Raw genomic sequence first — 7,941 nt, 5'->3', positions numbered from 1 at the left:
ATTGGAACTATTTCCCTGTTTGAAACCAAGATTTCCTCACCTCCACTGTGGATCTCTATTTGGTTTGTCATTCTATTATTTGTCATGGAATTTTTGTGGTAATTGAATATAATTGATTCAGAATGGATAAGAATTAATTTCCTGTCTATTCTCAAAATGAAAACGCTTCCTCAGCACTACACACCTGTATATAGGTGCAGGGTTCGTGGTGACATTTTTTTCCTTTTCCCCCTTCCTTTTTTATTTTTGTGTCACAAAATGAATATAACGTGATTGACCACACTACCGCACAGCAGGTGGCGGCATGCACAAACAAAATGAGCAAACGCCATGATACCAAAGAAGAAGACGTTAGCGGGCGCAGCAACGTAATTAATCAAATTTGCAGATGGCTGTAACACCGTATGCCAGGTAGTTTACAATTAGGCTACATCAGTATTTCAAACAAATTGTAGGCTACTTACATTTCACTTACGGGTGACAAATGCGTATGTTTTTGAAGTGACTTTCTTTCATCAGTCAATAAACCAAAAAGTCCCCAACTGGTTGTGGTAAGTTTTATCATAGAAGCCAATCTGGCCATATTCTGTTGAGGTGAAATGGTTTGCTGTTTTCAATCAGCATGTTTCCGTCACAATTTTTCCTTCTATAATATGTTTCCTGAAATTCCTGCACTTCACGTCAGTCAGAGTTCTCATCAACAGTTGGCCGGTGGGTGGCGCCTATGCCTTTGTTTCTGCCTGTGTTTACTGAAGGAGGAATAATTGTATTGACTGGATGGATAACAGAAGGCAGGGGGCGCGGCCACGTCTCTCAAACGTCAAGTACTACCTACCAAAATGTCCATTCCAGACGAATGGAATGATGAGATGAATTACTTTTTTGCGAATTATGATAGATTAATTTACATTAAATTCCCAACCCATCAGCCTCAGTAGTCATTCACTAGATATTCAGCCAGCCATTAAAACAAGTGGTTAGGATTAGGAAGAGGCACATTGGAGCTCTTTTCCATTTTGAGCCCTATACCCTCTTTATCTGTTCCTATGGGACACTTCATAATCACATCATGTTCCTAATTATGCTAAATGGGACCTTGGGCTTGATCCTTTGTCCCTTGTGGTCCTGTATCTTTTGGACCCACCCAAAGGGAGGATGCCTGTACAAAACAAAGTTAGCACATCGTCTGCCAATGTAGTCCTACTGTACTCTGCTGATACATTTTGTAAATCGGGAGCAGAAGAGTAGAGCATCTGAAGTGAAGCCTGCCATTCTTCCCCCGAGGGTAAAGGATTTACAGTTAATACTAGTCGGACAATGCATCAAACGCCATTCATACAACAGAGTATAAACCATTTTAGCATACACTGAAACTTTAATACAAAGTAGGCTAATGTATCTTTACATGTATTTTTGTTGAACTTTGTAGAGATTGATCCAGGTCACAAAAATTACACCAGAGCAAACAGCCTATAGCAACCTGTCTCAGCTGCATGTCAAATTATTTTCTGTAGCAGTTTGTTCATTTTATAAGCTAACACAAAATAAACCAAGGTGGAAGTATGAAATAAACTAGGATATGCCTTGCAGTGAGAAATGTAACAAGTGATACTACTGTTAAGGGTGAATATTCCATACTTTGATTACTAGTTGCAGTTTTACTGTGGCCTTAGATGATATGTGACTCACCACCTGGATTCGGTCTTATGTAGCAACATTTGAAATTGTGTTTTTTACTTTGGATAAAAGTAGAGACTTGAATTTACAAAATGATATATCATGCACAGCATTTTTTAGGAACTATGGGAAAGTAATTCTGCTTTGAATGTTATACGCTTGTAAAATCACTTTTGAGGAAAGGGCCTTTTGAATGTTTTGGTACCTACTGGAGAGCTTTCCTTTGTCTACAACCATTCAGTATTGTTCACATCCTCTTAAGCCAGGCCCACCCATCTCTTTAAGGATTCACATGAGGTCATGTAGTAAATATTAAGACTAAAAGTGGTAGTAGCCTACAATAAGGAAAAGTTCCAGGTAAACAAAGTGTCCAGATAAAAATATTTAAAAAATATTAGATGAAGCTTACCCAGACACACTTGTCTAAATTGATGGGTCATGTGAAAGAAATGCTATAACCCCAGCCACATCTTGTACGTAGTGCATCAGCATTCAATAGAGTATCTCATTCGTAAAAAAGAAAACATTTAGATTGCTCAACAGTGTCTTGTTTTTTGCTGCCCTCTTGGAATGCTATAGGGGAATGGAAAGAGAATGAAACAGAAAGAAAGGGCTGACTGCAGAGTTAACATGCCACATGTTGCCTGTCATGTCTCGTAAGTTGCATCACAGGCTGTCATTCCTGTTCCTGCCTGTTGACTGGATGAGTGCCTCAGAGAGTTAGAGCATTCACTCCTGACCCTGGATTTCAGCGGACCCGCTTTGTGTGTTGCTTTTACATCAAGCAACAGCCTTCATCCAAAAGTCTGATCTCTCTGTTTAGGGCTGTGAGGATACCAGTATCAAAATAATTTTTTACATGGCAAAAATGAGAACACGAAGCAGAACAGTCTTTGGTCCTTTAAAACCTGATATACAGTTGAAGTCGGAAGTTTACATACACCTTAGCCAAGTACATTTAAACTCAGTTTTTCACAATTCCTGACATTTTGTTTTAGGTCAAGTTAGAATCACCACTTTATTTTACGAATGTGAAATGTCAGAATAATAGAGATAATTATTTATTTCAGCTTGTATTTCTTTCATCACATTCTCAGTGGTTCAGAAGTTTACACACACTCAATTAGTATTTGGTAGCATTTCCTTTAAATTGTTTAACTTGAGTCAAATGTTTCGGGTAGCCTTCCACAAGCTTCCCACAATAAGTTGGGTGAATTTTGGCCCATTCCTCCTGACAGAGCTGGTGTAACTGAGTCAGGTTTGTAGGCCTCCTTGCTCGCTCACACCTTTTCAGTTCTGCCCACAAACATTCTATAGGATTGAGGTCAGGGCTTTGTGATGGCCACTCCCATACCTTGACTTTGTTGTCCTTAAGCCATTTTGCCAGAACTTTGGAAGTATGCTTGGGGTCATTGTTCATTTGGAAGACCCATTTGCGACCAAGCTTTAACTTCCTGACTGATGTCTTGAGACGTTGCTTCAATATATCCACATAATTTCCCTCCCTCATGATGCCATTTATTTTGTGAAGTGCACCAGTCCCTCCTGCAGCAAATCACCCCACAACATGAGGCTGCCACCCCTGTGCTTCACGGTTGAGATGGTATTCTTCGGCTTGCAAGCCTCCCCCTTTTTCCTCCAAACATAATGATGGTCATTATGGCCAAACAGTTCTATTTTTGTTTCATCAGACCAGAGGACATTTCTCCAAAAAGTACGATCTTTGTCCCCATGTGCAGTTGTAAACCATAGTCTGACTTTTTTTATGGCGGTTTTGGAGCAGTGGCTTCTTCCTTGCTGAGCAACCTTTCAGGTTATGTTGATATAGGACTTGTTTTACTGTGGATATAGATACTTTTGTACCTGTTTCCTCCAGCATCTTCACAAGGTCCTTTGCTGTTGTTCTGGGATTGATTTGCACTTTTCACACCAAAGTACGTTCAACTCTAGGAGACAGAACGCGTCTCCTTCCTGAGCGGTATGACGGCTGCGTGGTCCCATGGTGTTTGTACTTGCGTACTATTGTTTGTACAGATGAACGTGGTACCTTCAGGCATTTGGAAATGGCTCCCAAGGATGAACCAGACTTATGGACGTCTACAATTTTCTTTCTGAGGTCTTGGCCAATTTCTTTAGATTTTCCCATGATGTCAAGCAAAGAGACACTGAGTTTGAAGCTTGGCCTTGAAATACATCCACAGGTACACCTCCAATCTACTCGAATTATGTCAAATAGCCTATCAGAAGCTTCTAAAGCCATGACATCATTTTCTGGAACTTTCCAAGCTGTTTAAAGGCACAGTCAACTTAGTGTATGTAAACTTCTGACCCACTGGAATTGTGATACAGTGAGTTATAAGTTAAATAATCTGTGTGTAAACAATTGTTGGAAAAATTACTTGTGTCATGCACAAAGTAGATGTCCTAACCGACTTGCCAAAACTATAGTTTGTTAACAAGACATTTGTGGAGTGGTTGAAAAATGAGTTTTAATGACTCCAACCTAAGTGTATGTTAACTTCCAACTTCAACTGTATGTAAAATATTATGTGCTATAGTTTGGAAAATAAATAAATGTTTCTCTGGATGACATAATGTTTTGTTTCCGAAATTAGGGCTGTTTTCCTAAAGACGTAAAATCCATTTTGTGTTTGGTTTCCTTGCCACGATACTAATGAGTATTGTGTATCTGGTATCGTCTCGGTCCTACTATTGTTAACCCAAAGGGTTTTATGGTTATGTTATTTGTGCAGGTACCAAAATGAAGTGAATTTTTATGTAACCTTTCATTTGACTTGGCAAGTTTGTTAAGAACAAATTCTTATTTACAATGACGGCCTAGGAACAGGCTGTCAGTTGTTCAGGGGCAGAACGACAGATTTTTACAGTGTCAGTTCGGGGATTCGCTCTAGCAACCTTTCGGTTACTGGCCCAACGCTAAAACCACTAGGCTACCTGCTGCCTCAATTTGAAGCAAACCCAGTAGTAACTTCTTAGTACTATGTTTTTTGAGTCCTCTATGGTTCAGGCACAGATGCAGTCCACCCAAAGAGTTGGCTATTTGCTGCTTTTTTAGTATAGTCCAATGTCCAGTATAAGAGTTTGGGGTAAATACTTCATTTGGAACAAGCTTGTTGTTTGTTAGGGGAAGTGGTGTAAAGTACATACGTAAACATACTTTTAAGTACTACTTAAGTAGTTTTTTGGAGTGTCTTTACATTACTTTACTATTTATATAGTACTCAAGTATGACAATTAGGTACTTTTTCCACCACTTTTTAGGGTGAATGCCTAAGGAGCAAGAACAGTGAGCGGGAGAGAGGGAGGGGTAAAAAAAAGGGGGCAGCGCTGAACACAGTGAGCTGTTTGTGCTGGGATATGTGACTCAGAGAGAGAAGGCCACAAAATTACAGGCCCTTTCCACCGCTAGGGCTTCACCAGGGTACTCCCATAGCTACTGGGCCTGTCCAATGCCATGCCCACACTCTCCATCAACAATACACACACACACACACACACAACAGAATAACCATCCTCTCCTGACATTGGACTTGATTGGACCTGTTCTTTCATTAACTCCACCCCGAGGCAATAAATACAAGATCCATCTTCGAGCAGAGATGATAAAGAGACCTGGGAGCTTGAAGATGACCTATGGGAATTACTGTATTGGTGTACTGTGCTGTACCCTTCATTGGAAATATAGCAGTAACATAGACTATTTTCTTTGGGATTTTTGGTCTTTTGATTAAAAAAAATGGTGCAAACGAAATCATTTTTTTTGTGAGCTGACAGTAAGGTGATGATTTGCAATTACAGACTAATTTGTACAGCTCCGTACAGTTAAAGAATGGATAAGGACGGATTTTCCATCCAACTATTTTCCTCTGTCTGTTTGCACTTGAAAGTGGAGCTTTCACTGACAGGCCACATGTCCAAGCAGTTGGGATCACTGTGTCTGTGAGCCCACTGTGAATGAAAGATAAAGGAAAAGAGAGTAAGTGAGACACCAGGGAGCTGAGTAGTTGCTGTGCTGTGTGTGGGCTCTATCTGTATTAGTCCAGCCTGGCTCCTCCTTGCCCCACCCTCTCCCTACTTCCCGCTCTCTTTCTCTCTTCAGCGATACATGTGCAGGGAGAGACTGTGACGCAGCCATTCCAGAGCGTGAGCCAAAGGCACACAGACAGCACTGATCCTCCTCCCTATACTCCACAGGGGCACCTCAGACCCAGAGAAGAACACCTATCTACAACACACAGCGGCAGCTGAACTTCCACACAGGTCCGGCTGTGCAGACACACACACTGCTCCACCAGGAGGCTTCCACTCACAACCTCACACTCTCACTAAGGTAAGATAAAGACGTTTTGGCTCTGGTTGCACTTTGACTGACAGTTGTGAATGTCAGCCCACACTAACAGAGATGTGAGAATAGGTTCCTGCTTGTACTTTGATCTTGACAGCTACAGTGTACAGTTCAAATTTCATTTCACTTTCGTTGTTGACCGGTTGGGGGTGTAGGATAACAACTCGGCTGTGACCTTTTCAAAGTATATGTCATTCAGTGTAAGTTACTCTAATGCATGGTTATTGGGGAAAGTAATGTAGGTAGTTACTCTTTCTAAAAGTACCTAATTATCTATGGAAAGGGCTATGTAGTGCTAAGGTGTTCACATTCATCAGTTACTTATTTATCATATATGCTGTATCATTGCACGAGTAATGAAATAGATTACATCTGAGTGATTCCTCATAAAACCCAGACAAAAAAGACCATGCTTTTGGGGATTTTCTCAAAATGAAATTCATACAACAGTCCTTTGGAAGAAGGATTGTTAACATACAATGAGTGTACAAAACATTAGGAACACCTGCTCTTTCCATGACCGACTGACCAGGTGAAAGCTATAATCCATTATTGATGAAACCTGTTAAATGCACTTCAATCAGGGCAGTTGAAGGGGAGAAGACGAGTTAAAGAAGGATTTTTAAGCCTAGAGACAATTGAGGTATGGATTGTGTATGTGTGCCATTCAGAGGGTGAATAGGCAAGATAATTATTTCAGTTCCTTTGAATAGGGTATGGTAGTAGGTGCCAGGCGCACCGGTTTGTGTGTGTCAAACTGCAACGCTGCTGGGCTTTTCACTCTCAAGTTTCCCATGTGTATCAAGAACGGCCCACCAACCAAAGGACATCCAGCCAACTTGACACAACTGTCGGCACCATTGGAGTCGACATGGGCCAGCATCCCTGTGGAACGCTTTCAACACCTTGTAGAGTCTGTGCCCCGATGATTTGAGGCTGTTCGGAGGGCTAAAGGGGGTGGAATATTAGGAAAGTGTTACTAATGTTTGGTACATTCAGTGTGTATTTGAAATATGTATCTAAAAGCATAATTGAGAAATAATTAGTCAAAGTTGGCATATTTATGACATTTCGGGCATACCAAGGCCTCCTTTAAGACTCCATAATGTTTAATCTGTAGATGCTACAAAGCAAGAATTGGTGGCATAAGAAGCTTTACAGCGTTCTCTGTAATATGAGTAGTATTTAGATTTCAATATTTATTTTTAACATTAATTTTTAAATATTAAAAAATATATCAACATGGATATTGAAAAAAAAAATATTTTTTTGTATTGCTAATTGTCAATATATTGTGGAAACATTAATTTACTCTACTGCGATATCAAAGTTCCAGAGTGGAATCTCAGCTAGTTTTTTGGGCTTCGAAAGCCTTTCATCCACTACTTTCTGACAGTCATTTCACTGCTGCCTCTGCCCATCTAAACATTGAGAAAGTGGTTCTTCATCTCCTAATCAGGGCATCCTGCTGTGTTTGTTTATGTAGTGAGTCAAGGCCATGGTGTAATGACTGAGATTTAGGCAAGCCGAATGTAAGTGGAGGGAGACAGCCATCGGACAGATTTCTCCGAATTAGTGACTCTGGCATAATTAGCAGGCTGTTAGTACTTCTTCACTCTGTCTCAACAAGCAGTTGGCGGACAAGGGAGATGATGCAGATATTCTTTGCTTGTGTAATATTTGTTCATTGTTTTGTATGCTTCTGTAGTTCTTGAATACATATTTTGTGTGTTATCAAAATTGTCTAATTGCCTGTTCACTGCAGACGCCAGATGGTGGGAATTAGACTTGCTCAGGAGAGAGCTAAAGTTGCTTAACCACCCAAACAGCATTTTTAGTAGGGCTTCTCTGATGGTGAGAGAGATGCATAGCTGTTATACGCCTAAGCCCCAACCCCC

At 40.5% G+C, this 7,941-nt stretch overlaps 1 protein-coding gene across 3 annotated transcripts in view; it reads left to right on the top strand.

Annotated features, from left to right (window-relative positions):
• The first annotated feature begins 402 nt into the window (after positions 1–402).
• The window catches only part of LOC110487461 (lamin-A), a 29,443-nt gene continuing 21,904 nt past the window's right edge, over positions 403–7,941 (top strand). The window contains exons 1-2 of one of the 3 annotated variants that reach the window (XM_036946113.1): positions 403–551; positions 5,893–6,028. The gene's annotated coding sequence lies outside the window, so the exon portion shown is untranslated. Of the gene's footprint in view, positions 552–5,797; positions 6,029–6,218; positions 6,244–7,941 lie in introns of those variants that run through there. The other 2 variants (XM_021559400.2, XM_021559405.2) reach the window with 2 other exon arrangements.

This window comes from Oncorhynchus mykiss, chromosome 2 (assembly GCF_013265735.2).
Source record: "Oncorhynchus mykiss isolate Arlee chromosome 2, USDA_OmykA_1.1, whole genome shotgun sequence".
In the NCBI taxonomy this organism is placed as follows: Eukaryota; Metazoa; Chordata; class Actinopteri; order Salmoniformes; family Salmonidae; genus Oncorhynchus; species Oncorhynchus mykiss.
This window is presented reverse-complemented; position numbering and strand designations above follow the sequence as displayed.